Genomic DNA, 25,667 nt, shown 5'->3' on the forward strand with positions numbered 1-25,667 from the left:
CTGAATAGAAATAATGCAAATTCAGTTTTTCGATCCGCCTCTTAAGATGAGCAATGTTCTCATTGTGTAAAGTGAATAGATACTATACACTAGGTAGGATTCTAGAAAAGAGGAGGTGAGTCAAATTGACTGCTTAAGTACCAAGCTCTCTCTAGATCCAATCCTAGACATGTATATACCTATTGCCACACTTTATATTTAGCGACTTGTTCAAATTTTATTTATGATTTTCCTTTCTTATTATGCAAAAATAAAAATTCCTAATTAAACCTAATCCTAAAATGACCTAAGAATAGAAATAAAATAAGGTCAAGATCCCCCATTTTATTTATTTGCAGACCCTTCCGAATTTGACTTATCTTTTGCTCTATCATTATTGCCTTTGCATGAATCGCTTCGCTCCTTCTTCGATAATGGACTCTATGGTTCAAATATAAAATTTGGAAATTCAGGCACAAAAATAAATGGGTCATTGTAAATTTTCTTAAGAGCACTTCACATCAAGACATCCCTTATTTTTGAGTATCTCTAGTAAGCTTGTTGTTGCCATTACATATGCTACATTATGTCCATCAACTTTGACAGCTCATCTCGAATATCTGGGCTAGGCGTTTGAGCTCTGAACATTGAGGTTTCATCATCAGGTTCAAATTCTGGTTCCAGTGGTTCCACCTTATCAGGGACTTTAACTGATTGCATTGGTTCGATCTCTATGGGATCTTCTTCCTCTTCTTCGGGATCGTCACTTTCTTCAATTCATTGCTGTAGAACAAAATCTCCAGCTACTCGGTAAAGGTCCCAATCTGTGATTGTGCCTTAGCTATATAGTCTGTCTTCTTTACGTTTGTAAGAATTTTAGCTTTCAAGCACAAAATTTTTATCGTAAAGGGAAAGTAGGCTAGAACGTCTAACGACACAATTTCGCATTTCTCTCAGGATGATTTTTCCCACATCAATGGTCTTTTCAGTTAAAATTGAGTATAATAAGACCATTCGCTCTAATGAAATTATAGTCCCATGTGAGCTAAGCATAAGGCTGAAACAGATGAAATTGAACCATACCTTTGCGAGTAGTGTCAGATATTCTTTTTGACAAGTGTGGATTTCTTGCTTTGACACAATCCACTTAGAACCTGGAACTGTAAGTTCCTCAAGAATTTCTTTCAAACTTTCAGGCTTTATATTGCTCATCAAGGAAGAATAATCATCGTTTTCAAAATCAGGCAATTCAAAGAACTCATTAATAGTATTTGAAGTTATTGATACCTTGATTTTGTGAACTGGAACTTCTATCAACTCGCTTGAGGTTAAATTTTCATAGAACTCGTGAACTAGTTCCTCATGCACACAAGGTCTCTTCTAACAAATCAACTCCCAATTGAGGGTTTTAGCAACTTGACGAATACGTGCCATAAAATCTTTATAGTTGCTCTCTTTCAATGTAAAGCCTTTCTCTGGATGCATTTGTTGATTTTTGAAGATACTCTCGTATCTTACTTTGGCTTCTTCACAATGGAACTTATTTTGTGTTTCATCAATTTAAGCGCAAGCACAAGTTCTCTTGTGAGGCATGATTAACCTAAACATAAGATGGGAAAAAATATTTTCTCAAAAATTTAATTAATATAAAATTTTAATAATTTAATAAATTGAAAAATTAATTATTAGAATAAAATTAAATTTTAAGAGAAAACTTGGTCTTACCACCTTTTTCGTAAAAATTAAAAACTCCTAAAGAAAACAATTATGAAACAAAAGTCGGCAAATAAGAATAGGTTGGGGGTTTTCGGCTAAAGGGGTTGGTGCAAAGTTGGTGTGCCACTCATGTGTGTGAGGCAGTAGCATGTAGTAGGAGTAGAGAGCAAGTAGTAGCGCGCGCAGGCTAGGCTGGATGTGTGAGTAGCGTGCAGATCCTCATCAAGCTGACCTGGCGAGAACGTGCGCGGAAGCTGGGTGCAGGTAACATGTGTGGGACGAAGGCCTAGTGTGAGCAGTTGGTGCTGGAGTAGGATGAGGCACGTAATGCTGCGAGCGATAGGGGCAGGTGTGTGCAAGGTGGGCGTGCGGCGTGTGATTGAGCTGGGGCTACTGGGTGCTTGCTGGCCGAATGGCTGCTAGGCTAGGGGAATTTGAGCTACAACACTAGGTATATTGGGGGCTTGAGTGATGGATGAATGGGAAGATAGGTAAAATTTATAGAGGAATGAATAGGACTTAAAGTAGAATTCTTAGAACAATTAAATTATTCTAAGTTCTGATCTTAAGTAAAGTTAACAACAATTAGTAATTAATAAAATACATATTAAATTATTAATGCTATTAACTTATTTAAAAATAAAATAAACTAATCCTAATTCTATGCTAAATTGATAAAAATTAATATATAAATTATAATAGATATAATTATATATTAAAGATTATCATATTATTATTAAAAAAACTTATCAAATAAAATATGATTAAATTAAAAATAATCCTACCTCTATATAAAGTTGATAATAATTAATATATATTATAATGGATATAATTATATATTAATAATTATAATCTTTTTTTATTAAACTAAAAACATTTATTTTAGAAGCCTTTTGGAAATATTTACAAAAAGAGACATCTAATTTTTATTATTTACAAAAAGAGCAGCCAAATTTTAAAAATACTTCAATTAAGTCCCTAGACTTAATGAAAATTTGAAATTGACTTGCAATTTAAAAATTGGATCAAAATTGATCCTTTTATTTGAAAAACCAAAAATTTTATTTTATTTAAGGAATAATTTCTCGAAAAATTATGTTAAAATCAATTCCCAGGAAAGATTGGAGGGGTCACAAGCGGTCCCGCTTAAGTTCCAATCTCCTAGAAATAATTTATTTAAACATACTAATCCCGAAAATATACCCTAAATCATTTATTAAAGAGGAAAATAAGAAAATTCAAACATCTGATAAAATGAACGAAATTTGATTCCGTTCAGTCTTATCTCCCCAGTAATATTTCAGACGCTGAGCATTAACTTGAAAATTACTTCCCTTTCAACAACTCTGTATGGATAGACGCGATGAATCTTAAATGGACTAGACCAACGTGATTTTAGTTTACTTGGAAAGAACCTTAATCTGGAATTAAATAACAAGACTTGCTGACCTACTTCAAATTCTCAAACTCGAATGTGCTTGTCTTGCCATTTCTTAAGTCTCTCATTAAGTAATTTGGCATTTTCATACGAGAACATTCGGAATTCCTCTAGCTCATTGAGTTGGAGCATCCGTTTCTCTTTAGCAAGCTTCAGATCCGAGTTGAATTGTCGTAGGGCCCAGTAAGCTTTGTGCTCTAACTCCAGGGGTGGATGACAAAATTTTCCAAAGACCAACCTGTAGGGTGACATCCCTAAAGGTGTCTTTTATGTTGTTCTGTAAGCCCATAAAGCATCATCCAATATTTTGGACCAATCTCGTTGGTTTGAGCAAACTACCTTCCCAAGTATGCTTTTGATCTCTTTGTTCGCCAGTTCAACTTACCCATTCGTCTGCGGATGGTAAGCTGTAGCAACCTTGTGTTTCACTCCATGTTTATCTAATAACCATTTCAACCACTTGTTCACAAAATAGGACCCTTCATCGCTAATAATAGCTCTTGGGGTTCCAAACCTTGTGAACACGTGTTTCTGCAAAAACTTAATTACAACTTTAGCATCATTTTTAGGATAAGCTTCAGCCTCGACCCCCTTAGACACATAGTCTACTGCTACTAATATGTACTTGTGACCAAAAGACAGCAGAAGAGGACCAAGAAAGTCAATACCCCATACATCAAACAATTCTACCTCAATGATATTTGTTCAAAGCATCTCATTTCTGTTGGTGACATTTCCAACCTTTTGACATCAATCACAACTCTTTATGTAAGCATGTGCGTCCTTAAACAGTGTTGGCCAAAAGAATCTGGCTTGCAATACTTTGGCCGCAGTACGAGTACCTCCAAGTGTCCCCCACTTGGAGCTGAGTGACAATGGGATGAAAAACTTTGTTCCTTCGCTAGCCCATGACAGCTCCTATCGTGAAGTCACTTGCGTCACACATAAATTCGAATGGCAAATCCCAGTCTAGTGTGACGATTATGGGTGCCGTAACTAATCGACTCTTCAAATCTTTGAAAGCCTTTAAGCATTCCTCATCAAACTTGAACGTCGAGTCCTTCTCCAATAATTTGTATAAGGGTTTAGCAGTTTTGGAGAAGGCCTTGATAAATCTTCGATAGAAACTAGCGTGGCCCAAAAAGCTCTTAACACCCTTTACAGATGTTGGAGGTGGGAGTTTCTCAATAACATTTATCTTTGCTTTATCAACCTCTATTCCATGTCTTGTTATCCGATGCCCTAAAACAATCCCTTCTCGTACCATGAAATGACACTTTTCCCAGTTGAGTACTAGGTTTGTTTCTTCGCATCGCCTTAGTACCTTAGCTAGATTGGCTAAGCAATCATCATAAGTATCTCCAAATACTGAAAAATCATCCATAAAAACTTCCAAATACTTCTCAACCATATCAGTAAAAATAGACATCATACATCTTTTAAATGTAGCAGTTGCATTACATAAACCAAATGGCATGCGTCTAAATGCAAATGTACCGTACGGTTAGGTGAATGTTGTCTTGTGTTGATCTTCTGGTGCTACTGTAATCTGATTATACCACGAGTATCCGTTGAAAAAATAGTAGTAGTCTCGCCCAGCGAGTCTATCCAGAATCTGGTCCAAAAACAGCAAAGGAAAGTGATCTTTCCTAGTCAATCAGCTTCCGGTAGTCGATGCAAATTTTTCATCCCGTAACCGTTCTAGTCGGTATCAACTCATTATTCTCATTTTCAATGACCATGATACCTCTTTTATTTGGCACGCCTTGGACCGGACTTACCCATGAACTGTCTGAGATGGGGTAAATTATACCCGCATCTAACCACTTGATGATTTCTTTCTTTACTATGTCATTCATGATGGGGTTCAGTCTTCGTTGTCCATCAATCGTCCTTTTTTACCATCTTCAAGGATATTTTTGTGCATGCATACAGATGGACTAATTCTGTGAATATCGACTATGGTCCATCCAATAGCCTTCTTAAATTATTTCAACACCAGGATGAGTTTCTCTTCTTGCTCACTAGTTAATTTTGCTGAAACAATCACAGGCAGAGTAGAAGCTTTACCTAAATAAACATATTTTAAATGTGAAGGTAGTACGTTGAGTTCTAATTTAGGTGGTTCCTCGATTGACGCTTTTGGTTGGGAATAATTGGCACATCAATAAGGGTCTTTCTGGTTGTTAAGAACGGTATTCCTAAGATAATTGGCACTTTTTTGTCTGCTTCAAAGTCTAGGATAACAAAACCAGCAGGGAAGATAAATTTATCCACACGTACCAATTCATCCTCAATTTTTTCTTCTGGATGTGCTAAAGATCGATCTGCTAATTGAAGTGTAACCGTAGTTGGTCTAACTTCACCTATCCCTAACTTCCTACATATTGACATAGACATCAAGTTAATACTCGCACCTAAGTCACATAATGCCTTACCACAATATGTTGCTCCAATGTTGCAGGGTATGGTAAAACATCTAGGATCCTTCAACTTTGGGGGTAATTTGTCTTGAAGATATGCATTGAATTCCTTTGTCAGAGTTACCATCTCAAATTCTCCGAGTCTTCTTTTTTGGACAAGATATCCTTCATGAATTTGACGTAGTTCGACATCTGCTCAAGTGTTTCAACCAACAGGATGTTGATATGAATTTGCTTGAGTACGTCTAGGAACTTCTTGAATTTAATCTCTTGCTTCTGCTTTTGAAGTCTTTGAGGGTAGGGTGGTGGTGGTTTCTTTACTGAACTGGTTGATTCGTCTTCAGTGGCAATTCTACATCTAACAGAGTTGTTAGTTGATCAGAATTAGCTGGTTCTAAAATTTCCTTGTCGAGTTTTGCATATTCTGGTTCTTGTGAAACTGGAATTTCAACACTCGGTTGAACTTTCTCTGAATCTTGAACGTCAGCTTGCTCCTTTTCAGCTTCGATGGTGTTGGGCTCTACTGTCTTTCCACTGCTCAATGTCAACGCTTTGCAATGCTCCTTCTCCAAATTCCTTGGATTCTTCGTATCACTAGGTAAAGCACCTGGTGGTCGGTTCCTGAGTTTAGTAGCAAGCTGGCCCACTTGATTCTCCAAATTCCTTAAAGTTGTGTTATTTTTTTCCATGTATGCCTTTAATAAATTCTCTAAGCTATTGGATGGTTCAACCTGAGTTGGTTTCTGAACTTGTTAGGGAGAACTAGGCGGCTAGGTGTAAGTGTTACTGGTTCCAGCCCCTTGGTTACTCTAGGAAAAATTGGGGTGATTTCGCTACAATGGGTTATAAAAATTGGATTGCAGTCATTGCCTTCCTCGATTTTGTTTCTGGTTACCTATGTAGTACATGGATTCTGGGTTTGATAGACATTCTTCAAACAAATGTCCTTCCCCACAATAGACACGGGCTATATATTCAAATAGGTTAGGTGGCTGTGCTGCAAAACTATTAGACCCATTATTAGTAAGATTTTTAAGCATTGAGAATATTGATGATACCTGAGACGCGAGTGAAGTAAGAGCATCTACTTCATGTATTCTGGTGACTTGTCTTCTTGACGTTGCTAGATTGGTTGGCCATTGGTAATTGCTACTGGCAATCCTCTCAATGATTTCATAGGCCTCATTTAGCAGAAGCGTCCACTACCATCCTCGTGTGAGCATTGAGACCATTATAAAATGTCTCAAGTTGGAAATGTGAGAGTCCATGATGAAGGAACTTTCGTAGTAACTCTTTGTATCTTTCCCATGCCTCATACAATGACTCATCATCCATTTGTTGGAAAGTAGTAATCTTGTTCCTCAACTTAGCATTCTTGCTAGGTGGGAAATACTTCATAAGGAATCTTTCTGCTAACTCTTGCCATGTGGAAATTGAGTTCGGTGGCAATGAGTTCAACCAGGCTCGAGCTCTGTCCCTTAGTGAATATGGGAACAGCTTCAATCCTAATGCATCTTCAGGTACTCTAGCTAACTTGAAAGAATTGCTCACCTCAATAAATAGTCTTAAGTGTAGGTGAGGATCTTCGGTAGGCATTCCACTGAATTGGCCTACTGTCTAAAGCATTTGGAACATGACTAGCTTTAGCTCGAACTATTGTGCCTCAATTTCGGGTCTCCTAATACCTGGATTAAGATCATTAAATACTGGAACAGCATACTATCGTAAAGCTTTATTCCTATCATCAGCAATAAGGATAGGATTTTGAGCAGGGTTTGCTCCATTTCCTTGGATCAGATTTTGGAAGTTCATCTCTTCGGTCCTCCTCTGATTTGCTTGTCTTCTCTGCTCTCAAAAATTTCGTTCTATCTCAGGGTCTACAATGAGTTGGTCAATAATTAAGTCAATACTCATAAACACCTGAAATGATCACAGAAAAATTAATTGAGTTAAAAATTAAACAAAGAAAAAAATAAACCAAAATGTAAACTAACAAATTCACAAATAACTTTTTAAAATAGTCCCCGGCAACGACGCCAACAATTTGGAACGACGGAAATGTGCAAGTGTACACAATTGCAACAAGTAATAAAGTGACAAGTAAATATCGAGTTATCGTACCCACAGGGACTCTGAAAAGAACTATTTATGAATGTTATTTAAAACACTTTGGTGAAGAAAAATATTTTGTTTAAAGAGGGTGATTAAAAACTAAGATTTTAAACTAAGTAAACTAAAGAAATAAATCTCAAATGCACGATTTCAAAAAGTAATTTAATCAAGATGACATAATTGTGTTGATTTAATTACATTTTTTTAACTTAGAATTATTAAACTCATGTCTATGTTGTTACGAATAAATTCACGACAATTCGGCAATTTGCTAACTTATGAACATATTCACCTACACAAATCCATTCATCTCTTAACATATCCCTATGTTAATTCAAACGATTAAACGTATTTTAATAACCAACATGTTATGGAGCATACATATTCATTAAATTGAACTAATCTATTGCATAGCCCTATGTCAATTCAAATGATTAATTAAATCTAATGAGCATATAAAAGACTATGTGAGGTAAGAAAGTATCCTTACCTTGAAACAATTTCATCACAATAATCTTGCAAGTTATGCAAGGCAAGTTTATCGCCAGATACGTTGCTAATTTAACCTTCAGCTACCTTAGAAGAATAAACATGTACTGGTTAAGTATTGTGTCCTTTAATTATAATTTCAACCCATTTAAATAAATAATTCATTAGTTACCTTACAATTGTAATGCAAGAATAAATTAGGCATGATTTTACTTAATCAAGCATTTTACGGAGGCCTATAACAGCATAAACATAATTTTAATAATTTAAGAAGATGAAATGCAATCAAACCAACACAAATTAAATTCAAGCTAAGATGATTAAATTAACCATTCCAACAACATATATATTCATAGATATTTTCATCATAACAATAACAAAAATTAAAGAGATAGGGAACAAGAATCAAATCCGGTGTTTTTCTGTGGCTTGACTAGGTTACTCCGTTCTTCCTTCTTTGTGGTCCTCGCCGATCAAGACTTTTATGAACACTCAATTGCTGCTCCAAAATGGATGAAGAAGAACCCTTTTCTAAGGGGAGAAATTGGCACAAGAGCAAGGGACTTGAAATGGGAAGATTAAAGGAGGAAGTGAGAGAGGAGAGAAGAGATGTGAATGAGTTGAGGTGTGTGACACCCCTAATTTGACCCTAGTCGGGAAGTGGTTTCGGGACCACTAAACCGAGTCATAAAAATAATTAACCATCATAATTGATGCTCATTATATGTACATGTGCATGTGTGAAAATTTCATGTTTGAATTTTGTTAATTGTAAGTGAATTTTATTAAATAGGACTTATGTGAGAAAATTTAGAAATGTGCTAGGCAATTGCAAAATGGCCTATTAATGCATATTGTGAAAATGATGGGTTTGTATGTCAATTTACCCAAATTAAGGCGTAGTGGCAGGCCATGCTATGAGTGGAAACATGTCAAAAACATGTTATGTTAGTGATGGATGTTAGGAACAATAAAATAAGGAGTATGGGATACAAAATATATGCCTTTTATATTAATAAATTAAATGTTAAATGAATAAATAATATGAAATATGAACATATATTAAAAGAAATGGGTGATAAAAACAAAGTGGGTTCATCTTTTTCTTCTTCTCCATTGCCGTGAGTAGAAAAGAGAAAGAAGGAAAAAAAAAAGCTTGAGACACATTTGGCCATTAGCATAGATTGATTCTAAGGTATGAGTTTATGTCATTTTTTTTGTTGAAAACTTGTGAAATTGAGTTTGTATCTTAGTTCTATCTTAAACCATGAGTTGTTCTCTTAGATTTTTTTTATGGAAGCATGTACGGTTTTGTATAGAAAATCCTATGTTTGAAATTTGTTGTTAGAAAAGGGATTAAGAGTACTTAATAGACTCCATGAGGTTAAATTTCATATGAATAGGAAATTGTGAACTTAATTTATGAGCTAGATACAATCCCTTATAAACCCCACGTTGAATTTCGATTTTGGTCAAAGAATGTGTATTCGGCCAAGTTCTTGATGAGTTAAATTTGATTGCTTGAAGCTTTAATTTGTAATTAGTCATTAGGTGAGTTTTAAACTTGTCAAAGTTGATAAATTGGGGGTTTAAATGGCTTGTTTATATTGTTAAGTTGGTTATGGTGATTTCATCAAATGATGGTTATTAATGATTTTGATAAATTGACCAAAGTGTAATGATAAGTGTGAATTATATTTGACACGTTGCTCATGATTTTGTTGATTCGGTTATGTCATGTATTTAATGGTGGTGGTATAATGTTTGTGCATTATATGCTAAAATGACTTTAGGCTAAAGGGGTAATGTATTAGTAAATTCGGAAATGGAGGCTAATTTATAGAATTTTTTTTAAGAGAAATTTTTTATGTGTTATTTGAATGCCGAATATACTCCCAAATTGATGACATGAATTGTTTGTAATTTTGAGAAGTGGTAAGGTGAATATGCCAATTGATATTTCTTTAAAAATATTAGTAAAGCATTCGCCATAGGTAAAATGTCATAAGGATGGAATTTATGCTATTTGTTGGTAGCCTAAATCCATAACGGAGCATTCGGTTTTGGTCTAAAGGATAGTGAATTGTTGTTGAATGGCCTCAAATGAAATGTGTATGTTATAAAATGAGTATTTGGGCAGGCTAATTGATTGAAAAGTGTTTGAAGCATGTTTGGGTGGAATCTAATTGAGTCCTTGTGACTGTTTTAATTGTAGTAATCGGCTAAAGTGGTTATTGTGTAACTATTTATATATTTTTATTATGATAGCCGAATGTAACATAAATAAGGATGTGAATAAATTGTAGTTTCAGAGGTTGTTAATGAAGACATGAGTGTGGAAGCATTCGGTCAAAGAAGAATGGTTGTATGAAAGTAAGATTATAAATGTAGTAGTGCCTTGTAAAGTGCGTAAATTACATGACTTTGATAAGTGTTGCTTGTGTTTTGAGACTTATCAATGTTTTTTTTAAATGTGCCGAATGTGATTTTTTTTGGAATAATAGAGATGTGATAAGTTGAATTTGTTTAATTAAGCTCAAGGACAAAAAGGGGCACAAATTTCGGATAAGGGAAAGAGAAAGTAGCTGAATAGTCGATTCGTGATAATTCGATAACATCCGAGGTAAGTTTTAAGTGTTTAAACGTTGAGTAAATTCAATTATAATAAGATATGATGTGGCCATGATATGTTCTAAGCTCAAATGGTAAGTTCTTAAGTGTTTGAGCTTGGGAATTTAAGGGTAATTTGAAATAGTCTGCTTCGGACAGCAGCAGTAAGGTGACTTTAGAAAATCACCATAAATTTATGGACTTGAATTAGAGGCTTAATGAGACATGAAATTAAATATTAATGAGTCTAGTTTCTTATAAAAGAAACCGTGTAAGCAAAGGAATTTCCGATAATGAGATATTTAAAGTTGTGTGAGACGGTGTCAGAATGACTCCGAAATCCCCAGTTCTATTTTTAGAAAATCATTATAAATTGTACAAAAATGGTTATAAGATAAAATTTATATGCTTAGACTCCTTAATGAGACTAGTTTCAAATGAAATCAAATACAACACATTTTGAATTCTGTAAAATGAGAAAATTGATTCGTAGTGAAGAGTGGTCAGATTAGTCAAACAGTGAAACAGGGGAAAATTTAAGAAAAATCTGGTATTGATTGGCCAAACCTAAAATTTTGGAAATTTTATGGATGGAAGATATACGAGTCTATATTCAGGAAAAATTAACGGAGAGTGATTTGGAGTTTTTTAGCTCCAGTTATAAATAATTTAGTGACTATTGCTCAGGAAAAATAGCTTGTGCTGAATTTGAGATTATGTTGTGAACCTTGATAAACTTGTTTTAGTTGCTCACAAGCTATTGATTAAACCCATACTTGAATCCTAAATCGTGATATTGTAAGTTTATGAGTATTCGAATATGAAATGATAGTATGGCATAATGGCCGATGTGATGAATGTGAAAGTGTATATATATGTGATAGGGCCTAATGGCCGATGTGATGAATGTGAAAGTGTATATATGTGATAAGGCCTAATGGCCGATGTGATGAATGTGAAAGTGTATATATGTGATAAGGCCTAATGGCCGATGTGATGAATGTGAAAGTGTATATATGTGATAAGGCCTAATAGCCGATGTGATGAATGTGAAAGTGTATATATATGTGATAGGGCCTAATGGCCGATGTGATGAATGTGAAAGTGTATATATGTGATAAGGCCTAATGGCCGATGTGATGAATGTGAAAGTGTATATATATGTGATGAGGCCTAATAGCCAATGTGATGAATGTGAAAGTGTATATATGTGATAAGGCCTAATGGCCGATGTGATGAATGTGAAAGTGTATGTATGTGACAGGGCCGAGTGGCCAACGTGATGGATGTGAAAGTGTATAAATGTGATAAGTCCCGAAGGGCATTTGTGTCAGTACTATATCCGGGTTAAAACCCTGCAGGCTTTATGCGAGAATATTATCACTGATTAATGTCCGTAAGCTTCGTGCTCGTACTATATCCGAGCTCTAAAGACCCGATGACTACGTGTGGGAATTTTGTCCGGGTAAGACCCGATAACTTCGTGTGGAGATTATGTCCGGGTAAGACTTCGTAATAAGAATTGCTTATAAATATATTCAATGCGAAAGGTTAAACAGGTATGTACTCCAAGTTTATATGTGAGCTTGATTTGCACTAAATCATAAGGTAGTTATGTGATGCATACGAGAGCAATCTATGAGACTATTCCTATGATTATGTGACATCGGATCAGTGTGAGAGGTGATGTGAAATCATACGATATATCTATGTCACATGAGCTCACTTTTATGTGAAAGTTTATCTGCCTATTGTATATGATGAGATGTGCATATTCGGTAAAGGGATGGTATGCCCGAAGGAAGAGTGAAATAAAAATACGAACAACTATGTTATAATTTGATTGTTATCTGTTGACACTGCTTAAAACTTACTAAGCATTGTAATGCTTACTCCGTTTACTCTGTTTCCTCTGTTTTATAGATCTCATTGCGAAGCTACAGGCTCGGGGATCGTCAGCAACTAGTCACACTATCACTATCCACTGTTTGGTACTGCTATGTTTTGGATTATCTTATGGCATGTATAAAATAGACTAGTGGCGGAAGAATATTTTGGTTAATGTATATAGCCATGCGAAAATGGCTTATATATGTTTGAGCATAATGTTATAACCTTTTGGTATGGAATGGTTAATCACTATCATAATTTGTGCTATTTATGCTAAAAGGGCTAGTTGAATCATGGAAACTATGAAATAGGTAAAGTCTACCTTAAAGGCAGATGCTGGCAGCAGCAGTGATGTAGATTTGGAAAATCACTAAAAATAGTAGGATTGGAATTAAATAATGAATAAATTATGTAAACGAAACTTGATGAATCTATTTTCATAGGAAAGTAACGAAACGATCATATGGACAGTATGTTAAGAGATATTCAGGTTCTCGTGAGACAGGGCCAGAACGATTTCTGGATTCCCTGTTCCAACTTTGGAAATTCATTATAAATTAACCAGAGATAATTAAGAGTCATGCCATATATGTATAGATTCCTCTTTGAGTCTAGTTTCTATAGAAACAAACGGCATCAGTATTGAAGCTCTGTGCAGGGAGATATCCAAGTCGTAATGCGCAAAGGTCAGTGTAGTCGATCCCTGTAACATGGGAGACTTTGACTAATAAACTGTACTAATTGACCCGACCAAAAATTCTAGAAAAAATATGTAGATGGGAATATGAGTCTAGTTTCAGGGAAAAATTACGAAACTGATTTTCGAGTTGTGAAACTCAAGATATGATTTTTAAGGTGACAGTGTCGCAGTTAGCCAACTGCCTGGAAAATTTTAAAATGGACTGCGATAGTAAGCGAATTTAGTCTGTGAACCCCTCGTGTCCGACTCCAGCAACGGTCTCGGGTACGGGGTGTTACAAGGTGTTCTTTGAATGATCAGCCAAGGGGGTTTTTATAGCTGAATATGACAGCTAAAATTTGGTAAAAATATCAGCCAAAGAGCCACCAATTGTGGAGAGGCTTGAATGCAACTTTGACAAGTCTTCAAGGGATTCTTTGCAAGCTTAATTAATCAACTAATAAGCTGATTTGGGTCAGCATATGGACGGTTTTGGGCTGCCCAATCCTTGGCCGGTTCAGTTCAATCGGTTCGGTTCAACTGGATCACTTTTTCCATAATTAATTAATAAGAATTTATTTAGCCCAAATTAAATTGGGTATAAATTAAAATTAATTGTAATATGAATTAATACACATAATTGGACCGTCTTAGGCAGGAAATTAATTCACCTGGATACTTCAAATTGCTTCTCGATTTTGTGCTTCCGGCAGTGTCTGCCGAACCATTTTTTGCCCTTTGTGCAAATCTGTCGAAAATAACCAAAATTCATAAAAAATAATTATAAAATTAACTAAATTTCAACATGTTCACATTTTAAGTGCACTTTAATCATTTTATAAAAATTAATTATTTTTCGACAAGAATTTAACCGAATTCACATGAATTTAAGTTAAAAATGGTATGAAAAAGTGTGTAAATTTGTGTTTCCAGTAACAACCTGTTTTTAGTCAAATCAAAATAGTATTTTCGAGACCACAAATCTAAAGTTAAAATAATTATTTTATTATTAATTTAATGTCTACAGCATGAAAATATGATTGTGTGAATTTTTCGTTAAGAAATTTTTTCATTTGAGTTCTTAATTTGGTAAAAAGGACTAAATCGCGTAAAGCGTAAAACTCGTGTTTTATTAGCTAAAGATGATTAATAGCCATAAAACCTTAAATTTAAGGTCTTTATGTGGTAATTTACTCATTTGAGAGTTAGTGGATGATAGTGGATTGGTATATGGGGTAAATATTAAGTATTTTAAAGGTTAAATTTTTAAATTGATTATTAATGGTTAGTTAAATTAAAACCAAAACAAAAGTTCATCTTTTATTTCTTATTCTAACCGATTGGAGAAGAAACCTAACCATTTTTTTTTGCTAAAATTTCGGCAACCTCTTTTCCATCAATTAAGGTACGATTTTTGTTCAGTTTTTAATGATTTCTATGTTTTTGAGATCATTGCAACTAGGTCTAGCTAGCCCACGGACTATTTTACAAAATTGTTAAAGATTTTGAATGATGTCATTGATGAAATAGCTTGTGTTTTGAAGTTTCTTGATAGATTATGAATGCTTGTTGATAGATATACAAGTTTTTGTTAAGTGCCTTTTAGTGAAAATGCAAATTAAGGATTAAATTGTGAAATGTGGAAACTTTGTCGTTAAAACATGAAATAAATGAAAAATATGGGTTGCTAGGGCATAATAGTAATTCGGCTAGGCTTAGGTTTTGATGAAATTGAATTAATTTTATTTTACGAGCCTAGGGACTAAATTGTAAAATTGGTGAAATATTAGGGGCAAATGTGTAAATTTTATTAAATGTGTGTTATGGATTAAATTGAATAGAGAGATTATTAAATAAGTTAATTTTGAATATATTTAGATCAAGAAAAGTAAATTTCGGATCTAGATCAGGGAAAAACTAAAGTTATCGATTAATAGACCTATTTCGTCATTTTCACACCGGAGGTAAGTTCGTATATTATAACTTTTAATACAAATGTATTTCATATGCTTTGATATTGCATAAATTTGAATACGAGACTATGAATATGTTTGATAGTGATTCGACGACAATTCCACATTCGAAATCCCGGTTAAACCTTAAGAATAGTTTAGAATACTAATGACATGTCATTAGAGGATACATGGATTTGGCTTCGGGCCATGATATTAGCACTTTGGATCCGAGTTATACCGATTTGGCTTCAGGCCATGATTATCAGCTGATATGGCTTCGGGCTATGATATTAGCATTTCAAATATAAGCTACCATGATTTGGCTGCGGGCCATGGTATAGGTACTTAATGTGGGAGACTCTTGAGTATCCGACTTCTATTCCTAATGGTTCAATGGGTGAACAAAAGATGTGATTGAGAATGAGAATGATATGAGATAGTACATGTACGTACTTGATATGTATAAGTTTTGGTTCGAAGGAACTTTTGAAGAATGTGATTAATATCATAATTGTGTATATGAAAGGTTTGTTAGTTAATATATGTTAAATGTTGATATATATATATTCAAAATTTTGAATTATAATCTTGAGATTGAGTTGATTTTATTTTATACGAGCTTACTAAGCTTTATAGCTTACTTTGTTTATTTTCCCATGTTTTATAGTGTTACCAAGCTAGCTCAAATTCGGGAATCGTCGGAGATCGCTTCACACTCTCCACCTATCACTTGGTACCTATGGACTTTGGTGTTTTAAGTATATGGCATGTATAGGAACTATGAGTCATTTTGGTATATGTGTTGTTATGAATTTAGCCATTTGTGTTGGCTCATAAATGTTATTTATATAATGTTGTTTATGGCCATGTAAGTTGACCTATTTGGCTTAGTTGGCGATGTATATATATATGTGTGCTAATGCCATTTTGTGATGTGGTTTATATTGCTTGGTGAAGGGTTGATTCTGAATTATTAGTTTGAGTAGCTAATGGTTGAATTTGGGATTTGTATGCTTATGGTTTTAGGCTAAGAAATGCTTAGTTGAAATGGTACATATGAATGCTTTGGAAATGTGAATTGGTATAATTGAACAGACAAGAATATGGTATTATAAGCATGATAAATGTTGGGATTAAAATGGTATATATATATTATTCTTGGTTGTGGTTTTTTTTTGTTTATAAATGCTTTAAATTGTGCATTTGGTTTGATGTAGGTGTGTGCCAAATTTGGGGTGGCAAAATGGCTTGGTAAATAGCTTATTTTTATCCACACGGGTAGAGACACGGGCATGTGTCTCAGCCGTGTATGACACACGGTTATGTTACACAGCCATGTGTCCCTTGGTGTTGAATTGTAAATCAAGTTAGTATGCTCCACAATGCCTCATACACGGGCATGTCACTTGGCCGTGTAGCATAAGTCAGTATACCCTACAGGTTTGGCACGACCTAGCATACAGCCTGACACCCGGGCATGGATCGCCATTTTCAGGGCACACGGGCTGGCCACACGAGCCCGTGTGTTGGCTGTGTGACCCAAGTCAGAGAGTTAAACAGGGTTAGACATGGGCTGGGACAAGGCCATGTGCTCCCATTTCGAATGTCCACACGGTCTGTGACACGGGCGTGTCTGTTGGCCGTGTGAGACACACGGCCGGGCCACAAGGGCGTGTGTCCCTTATTCTTGAGAAAATTTCTTAAATGTTTAAAATATTTCCAAAGTTATCGGTTTAATCCCGAACCACTCCTAATGTATGTTTAGGGCCTCGTAGGCTCGTGTTAGGGACAAAATGATTGGTTCTGAATGAAATGTATGTGATTTGATTAATTGTATAAGAAATATGTATCAGAATGTGTTATAAATCTAGTAATACTCTGTAACCCTATTCCAGCGTTAAATACGGGTGAGGGGTGTTTCATTTATTTGTATCAGAGCTACGGTTTAGTCAATTCTTGAACTAATGTAGCAGGTGTGAGAGTCTAGCTATACATGTCATATATAAACTGTGATAGTGTGATGACTCCTAAAATTTGAAATGTGTTTTTTTTATATAGTAAATAGACCCCAATCGGGTGGCAGTTGATGAGGTTCAAAGTAATGCGCCAGCTCTCGCTCAAAGGACAACACCATCTAGATCTAGACCAGTATCGAGTAGTCAGGGATAAGAGGCTAAAAAAACCTTCTTCCAAATGATGAACGAATGGTTTACTGAGTATGTCCGAACAAATTCGGCTGCTCAAGAACCACCACCCCTCCTATTCCCCAATCGGTTCCTATAGCTCCTCAAGGTTTGGAACCTTTACGTATGAGTAAACCACTTATTGATAAAATTTGAAAGTACGGGGTTGAGGAGTTTAGAGCTACTGTTGATAATGATCCTGAGAGAGCCAAGTTTTGGCTTGAGAATACAATTTGAGTTTTTGATGAACTGTCTTGTACGCAGGCGGAATGTGTTAAAGGTGTTGTGTCACTTCTAAGGGATACTGTGTATCAGTGCTGGAATACAATAGTATCAATGGTGCCGAGAGAGAGAGTCACTTGGGAGTTCTTTTAGACCGAGTTCTAGAAGAAATACCTAAGTCAACGGTTTTTAGATTAAAAGCATAAAGAGTTTTTAGAACTAAAACAGGGCCGCATGACTGTAACCGAGTACAAAAGAGAATTTGTATGGTTGAGCAAGTATGCTCAGGAGTATGTTTCTACTGAAGAAATCATGTGCAAATAGTTTGTTGATGGGTTGAACGAGTTAAACTTCTGGTTGGAATTTTAGATTTGAAAGAATTTGTTATGTTAGTTGACCGGGCTTTCAAAGTCGAAGATTTTAGCCGAGAAAAGAGGAAAGCTGATTCAGAGGCTAGAGATTCGAGAAAAAGACCGATGAATTAACCTTATCATTCTTCATAAAAGAAATTTTGAGATTCGTATAGTCAATCAAATGTATCAGTGGGATACCAGACGTGAAAATCAACATGTGAGTCTTAAAGCTCAAGCTACTTTCGTCTCGAGCATTGGCAGTGTGAAAAACAATAGACCTGAGTGTCAACAGTGTGGGAAAAGACATTTTGGAGAACACTGGAAGAAAAGTAATAAAGCTTGTTTCAAATATGGCTCGCCAGATCATTTTATTCAAGATTGCTTAGAGTTGTCCGAGAAAGATAAATTTTAGAATACAAGACCGAGCAGTACGATTGTGAGAGGGAGGCCTTCGAGAAATATGGGGAATGTTTGTAACACCCCTATCCCGTAACCGTCGCCGGAATAGGTAAGGGGCACTACCGGACTTGTGACTCATGTCAGAACAGTAAAATTTTAAACTTTTTCTTGAAATAAAGATCATTCATTTAAATAAGTACTAAGCACAGCCAGAGATAAAATTTAAACTTCACTAAGTAAACATTCAAATGATGCCATTTTCGCATGGCTTATATACATTAACCAAAAATATTCTTCCGCCACTAGTCTATTCCATACATGCCATAAGATAATCCAAAACGTAGCAGTACCAAACAATGGATAGTGATAGTGTGACTAGTTGCTGATGATCCCCGAGCCTGTAGCTTCCAAATGAGATCTATAAAACAGAGGAAACAGAGTAAACGGAGTAAGCATTACAATGCTTAGTAAGTTTTAAGCAGTGTCAACAGATAACGATCAAATTATAACATAGTTGTTCGTATTTTTATTTCACTCTTCCTTCGGGCATACCATCCCTTTACCTAATATGCACATCTCATCATATACAATAGGCAGATAAACTTTCACATAAAAGTGAGCTCATGTGACATAGATATATCGTATGATTTCACATAACCTCTCACACTGATCCGATGTCACATAGTCATAGGAATAGTCTCATAGATTGCTCTCGTATGCATCACATAACTACCTTATGATTTAGTGCAAATCAAGCTCACATATAAACTTGGAGTACATACCTGTTTAACCTTTCGCATTGAATATATTTATAAGCAATTCTTATTACGAAGTCTTATAGCTTTAACCTCTACTCGGATTATCAGTGAGACCTTTAGCTCAGACGAAATCTCCACACGAAGTTATCGGGTCTTACCCGGACAAAATCTCCACACGTAGTCATCGGGTCTTTAGAGCTCAGATATGGTACGAGCACGAAGCTTACGGATATTAATCAGTGATAATATTCTCGCATAAAGCCTGCGGGGTTTTAACCCGGATATAGTACTGACACAAATGCCCTTCGGGACTTATCACATTTATACACTTTCACATCCATCACGTTGGCCACTCGGCCCTGTCACATATATACACTTTCACATTCATCACATCAGCCATTAGGCCTTATCGCATATATACACTTTCACATTCATCACATCGGCCATTAGGCCTTATCACATATATACACTTTCACATTCATCACATCGGCCATTAGGCCTTATCACATATATATACACTTTCACATTCATCACATCGGCCATTAGGCCTTATCACATATATACGCTTTCACATTCATCACATCGGCCATTAGACCTTATCACATATATATACACTTTCACATTCATCACATCGGCCATTAGGCCTTATCACATATATACACTTTCACATTCATCACATCGGCCATTAGACCTTATCACATATATATACACTTTCACATTCATCACATCGGCCATTAGGCCTTATCACATATATACACTTTCACATTCATCACATCGGCCATTAGGCCTTATCACATATATACACTTTCACATTCATCACATCGGCCATTAGACCTTATCACATATATACACTTTCACATTACCAACCCTTTTATTCATACACAAAGATCAACTTTGCCAAAGGCTGGTAGCTCATTTATCAACTGAGCGAATACTTATTTGTAAGGGCTCAACTAATTCAAAGCACATACGAAACATACCTCAATGTTGGGATGTTTCAAGCGTATTAACTGAAATTTTTACAGCAAGATCATTCATTCCCAAATCACATACCTTCGGAATTTAACCAGATATAGCTACTCGTTCAAATGCCTTCGGGACATAGCCCGGTTATAGTAACTCGCACAAATGCCTTCGGGACTTAACTCGGATTTAGTAACTCGCACAAATGCCTTCGGATCTTAGTCCGGATATGGTCACTTAGCACAAAGCCTTCGGGACTTAGCCCAGACATCATTCAAATAACCATGCACATTTAACAATAAATCATGGCACATTTGTATTTCATTTTCGTTAGCAAAACTCAAACACAAGACACTTATCATTCTTGCAATTTCGGCTCAATAGCCACACACAAAGAGCATGATTTTGATTTGCTTAAAACATGATCTAATCAAATCATAATTTTAGCTCTATTACTCAAGAACTTACAATATCACGATTTAGAATTCAAGTATGGGTTTAATCAATAGCTTGTGAGCAACTAAAACAAGTTTATCAAGGTTTACAACACAATCTCAAATTCAGCACAAGCTGTTTTTTCCTGAGCAATAGTCACTAAATTATTTATAACTGGAGCTACAAAACTCAAAATCACTTTCCATTAATTTTTCCTGAATATAGACTCATATATCTTCCACCCATAAAATTTCCAGAATTTTAGGTTTGGCCAATCAATACCAGATTTTTCTTAAAGTTTCCCCTGTTTCACTGTTTGACTAATCTGACCACTCTTCACTACGAATCAAATTTCTCATTTTACAGAATTCAAAATGTGTTGTATTTGATTTCATTTGAAACTAGACTCATTAAGGAGTCTAAGAATATAAATTTTATCTTATAACCATTTTTTTACAATTTATAATGATTTTCTAAAAATAGAACAGGGGATTTCGGAGTCATTCTGACACTGTCTCACACAACTTTAAATATCTCATTATCAGAAATTCCTTTGCTTACACGGTTTCTTTTATAAGAAACTAGACTCATTAAGCTTTAATTTCATGTCTCATTCAGCCTCTAATTCAAGTCCATAAATTTATGGTGATTTTCTAAAGTCACCTTACTGCTGCTGTCCGAAGCAGACTATTTCAAATTACCCTTAAATTCCCAAGCTCAAACACTTAAGAACTTACCATTTGAGCTTAGAACATATCATGGCCACATCATATCTTATTAAATCAACTCATCATGTCCTATTATAATTGAATTTACTCAACGTTTAAACACTTAAAACTTACCTCGGATGTGGTCGAACAATTTCGGCGGCTATTCGATCACTTCTTCCCTTCCCTTATCCAACTTTGGTCCTCTAAGCTCTTGAGCTTAATTTAACAAATAAATTGATTTAATCATTTGAGCATCAAAAGAGGAACTCAAGGTATTTAGCCCATATATACATACATTAGACATTAAAGTCACATTCATAACTTTACAAAAACATTTGCCATGAGCTAGCTTCTATACTTGGTGGCCACTCCAAATATACAAAGATTTTCAATGATAGAGCATTAACATACCTTAATACATCAAAATAATTAAATTCTTCCCATGGCACACTAAAACCGAATATGTCTTATTCAAATATAAATTCTCATATTTCATTTATTTAACCATTTAACCCTCCTATCAAATAATTTTCACAAACTAATCTTAAACTCAAAATCACATAAAATCGTAACACAAAAGGCATTCATCTAACACTTGATTTCCAAATTCTAACATCAAACTCAAATTTCTTAGCTCATCAACTCATGGCCGAACATCAATTATTCACCAAAACAAAAATTAACTCATGGGTTTTAGAGAAAATTAAGTAAGGAATTCAATGATACTAAAAATTAACAAAAACAACCTGAATTTCACCTTGAATTTTTGCTTCCAAATGGCCGAAACTTCAAAGCCACAAATTTTATTTTCTTTCTCCTTTGTTCGGCCTCCAAGATGAACTACATGCATGTTCTCTTTTTTTTTTATGCCCCATACCGTCCATATCAATTGTCTAAGGTTAAATATCATCACAAATACTCCAACTTACAAAACAACTTCAATTCGGCCTTGAAGATACAAACATTCATGGCTTTCCATTTTATGTTTTATAATACTTATAAAAATGATTATCTCACAAATAACTTTAAAATAAACATATAAAGACATCATGCATTAAGCCATTACCATCCATATATTTATTAATGATATAATTGCCATTCAAAACCTCAACATTCTAAAGACATAACACTTTAACATTTTCATGATAGCATGCTTATTAATCAATTGATGCATTTTAATCCTTTTTAATGACATAAAGAAAGAAAGAAAAATATTTACCAAGAGTTTCAAACTACTTGGCCGAATATCAACCCTCCAAACAACCAAAAAATTTAACTCATGGAATGGATAGAATTTGAACAAATCACCAAAATTATACATAAATTTTCAAGAATTTCAAAGTACTTACCTCTTTCTAAATATTCTCCAAGCCGAAATCAAACAAAGAAATTTTTTTCTTCTTTCTATTCTCAAGTTACGGCAATGGGGGGGGGAAACATGGATGAGACAACTTTGTTCTCATCACCCCTCCCTTTTCATTTCTTTATTACTAACCCTTTATTATATTCTTTCTCCCATAACACACTAACACAACATGTTTCCAACATGTTTCACCCCATAACATTTTGTCCACTCTCATGCTCATGGCCGGCCACTACATATTAGGGGGGGAAATTGACATGCAAGTGCACCCTTTTTATTTCATGCACTAATAGATCCTTATGTTTTGATCTATCACATTTCAAAAGTGTCACACATAAGTCCTATTGACTAAATTCACATGCAATTTACTAAATCAAAGCTTAAAACTTTCACACATTCGTACTCACATATAATAGTCATAAAATATGACGGCTAATTATTTTTATGACTCGATTTTGTGGTCCCGAAACCACTTTCCGACTAGGGTCACTTTAGGGGTGTCACAATGTTTCTAGTGGCAAAGGTGTGACTAGAGATTCAGCTATGAGATTCAAGGCTAGAGCACCAGCTAGAGCTTACGTTATTTGCGCTCGCAAAGATGCATCATCACCAGATGTTATCACTAGAACATTCTCTCTTTAGGACACTAATGTGATTGCTTTAATTGATCTTGGATCAACACATTCGTATGTTTGTGAGAATTTAGTGTCTAGTAAGAAATTTGCCTAATAAATTTACTAAGTTTGTGATTAAAGGATCGAACCCCTTAGGCAAGTATGTTATAGTTGATAAAGTTTGCAAGAACTGTCCTTTAATGACTCGGGGTTACTATTTTTTGGTTGACTTGACTCTTTTATCGTTTGTTGAGTTCGATGTGATTCTGGGAATGGATTGGTTGACTCTGCATGTTGCCATTGTGAATTTTAGATGAAAGATCATTGAATTGAACTATCAGAACAGAGAAATTCTTTGAATTGAATTAGATGAGTCAAGTATATTTCCTATATTGATTTCATCGATGTTGGCTCAGAGATATGTGAGAAAAGGTTGTGATGCATATCTAGCATATGTTTTAGATACCAAAGTGTCTTAAATGAAGATTGAATTGGTACTTGTAGTTTGTGAATATCTGGATATATTTCCAGAAGAATTGCTTGGGTTGCCACCGATCAGAGAGGTTGAGTTTGCTATTGAACTGGTACCAGGAACATCACCGATATCTCTAGCTCCGTACAGAATGGCTCTGATCGAATTGAAAGAGTTGAAATCTTAGTTATAAGAATTAACAGATAGAGATTTTGTACGACCTAGTTTTTCACCTTGGGATGCGCCAGTTTTGTTTGTAAAGAAGAAAGACAGGTCAGTGAGGATGTGTATTGGCTATCGACAACTCAACAAGGTTACAATAAAGAACAAGTATCTGTTACCAAGAATAGATGATTTGTTTGATCAGTTGAAAGGAGCAACATTGTTTTTGAAGACTGATTTGAGATCGGGTTATTATCAGTTGAGAGTTAAAGACTGAGATGTGTCAAAAACTGCATTTAGAACGAGGTACGGACATTATAAATTTCTTGTTATGCTTTTTGGACTAACTAATGCTCCTGTAGTCTTTTTGGATTTGATGAACTGAATATTTAGATCGTATTTAGGCAGATTCATTGTTGTATTCATTGACGACATTCTAATCTATTCACAAGATGAGCCTGAGCATGCCGAGCATTTGAAGATTGTGTTGAAAATCTTGAGAGATAAGCAACTATATGCTAAATTTAGTAAATGTGAGTTTTGGCTCAGAGAAGTTGGATTTTTAGGGGATATTGTTTCAGCAGAAGGTATAAGAGTTGATCTGAGTAAGATTTCGATAGTTGTTGATTGGAAACCACTGAGAAATGTATCCGAAGTCAGAAACTTTCTGGGGTTAGCTGGCTACTATTGGCGTTTTGTTAAAGGGTTCTCGATGATTGCTACACCGATGACCAAATTTCTACAGAAATATGTAAAATTTGAGTGGTCTAAAAAATGTCAACAGAGTTTCGAGCAGTTAAAAGCATTGCTAATTGAAGCACCAGTTTTGGTTCAACCTGAGTCGGGTAAAGAGTTTGCGATTTATAGTGATGCGTCATTGAATGGTTTGGGTTGTGTGTTAATGCAAGAGGGAAAAGTGATAGCTTATGCCTCAAGAAAGTTGAAGCCACATGGAAAGAATTACTCTTATGCCTTAAGACAGTTGAAGCCGCATGGAAAGAATTACCCGACACACAACTTAGAGTTGGCCGCTATTGTTTTCACATTCAAAATTTGGCGACATCATCTCTATGGTGAAAAATGTCACATTTTTACTAATCATAAGAGCTTGAAATACATTATGACTCAGAAATATCTGAATTTACGACAATGAAGATGACCAAAATTGTTAAAAGATTATGAGTTAGTGGTTGATTACCATCCGGGGAAAGCTAACGTAGTAGAAAATGCTTTGAGTAAAATCTCTGTTTGTTTTGAGAGTGATGAATACGAGATTGACTATGTCTGATGATGGTTCGATATTAGCCGAGTTGAAAGCTAAACCAATTTTTCTTCAGCAAATTTGTGAAGCTCAAAAGTGCGATATCGAGTTGCAAGCTAAAAGAAAGCAGTGTGAGTCAACTAATGACTCATAATATTAGATCTGATCCGATGATTGTTTAATGTTCCGAAATTGAATTTTAGAACCAAAGAATTCTGAGCTTATTCAGAAAATTTTGCATGAAGCACATAATGGTTGTCTATCTGTTCACCCAGGAAGTACTAAAATGTACAATGATCTGAAACAGTTATATTGTTGTCGGGTATGACACGAGATATTTTTGAGTTTGTATCGAAGTGTTTGATTTATCAGCAAGTGAAAGGTGAGCATCAAGTGCCTTCGGGTTTGCTTCAACTCGTGAAGATACCAGAATGGAAATGGGACAGAGTTATGATGGATTTCGTATGAGGGTTACCCCTGA

General features: G+C 35.1%; 1 non-coding gene across 1 annotated transcript; it reads left to right on the top strand.

Annotated features, from left to right (window-relative positions):
* The first annotated feature begins 6,817 nt into the window (after positions 1–6,817).
* Positions 6,818–6,924, top strand: LOC121228602 (small nucleolar RNA R71). The gene has a single exon (XR_005926178.1). It is a non-coding gene; the product is annotated as a small nucleolar RNA R71 (small nucleolar RNA).
* Positions 6,925–25,667: the final 18,743 nt, after the last annotated feature.

The sequence above is a fragment of the Gossypium hirsutum genome, chromosome A04, assembly GCF_007990345.1.
Source record: "Gossypium hirsutum isolate 1008001.06 chromosome A04, Gossypium_hirsutum_v2.1, whole genome shotgun sequence".
Lineage (NCBI taxonomy): Eukaryota > Viridiplantae > Streptophyta > Magnoliopsida > Malvales > Malvaceae > Gossypium > Gossypium hirsutum.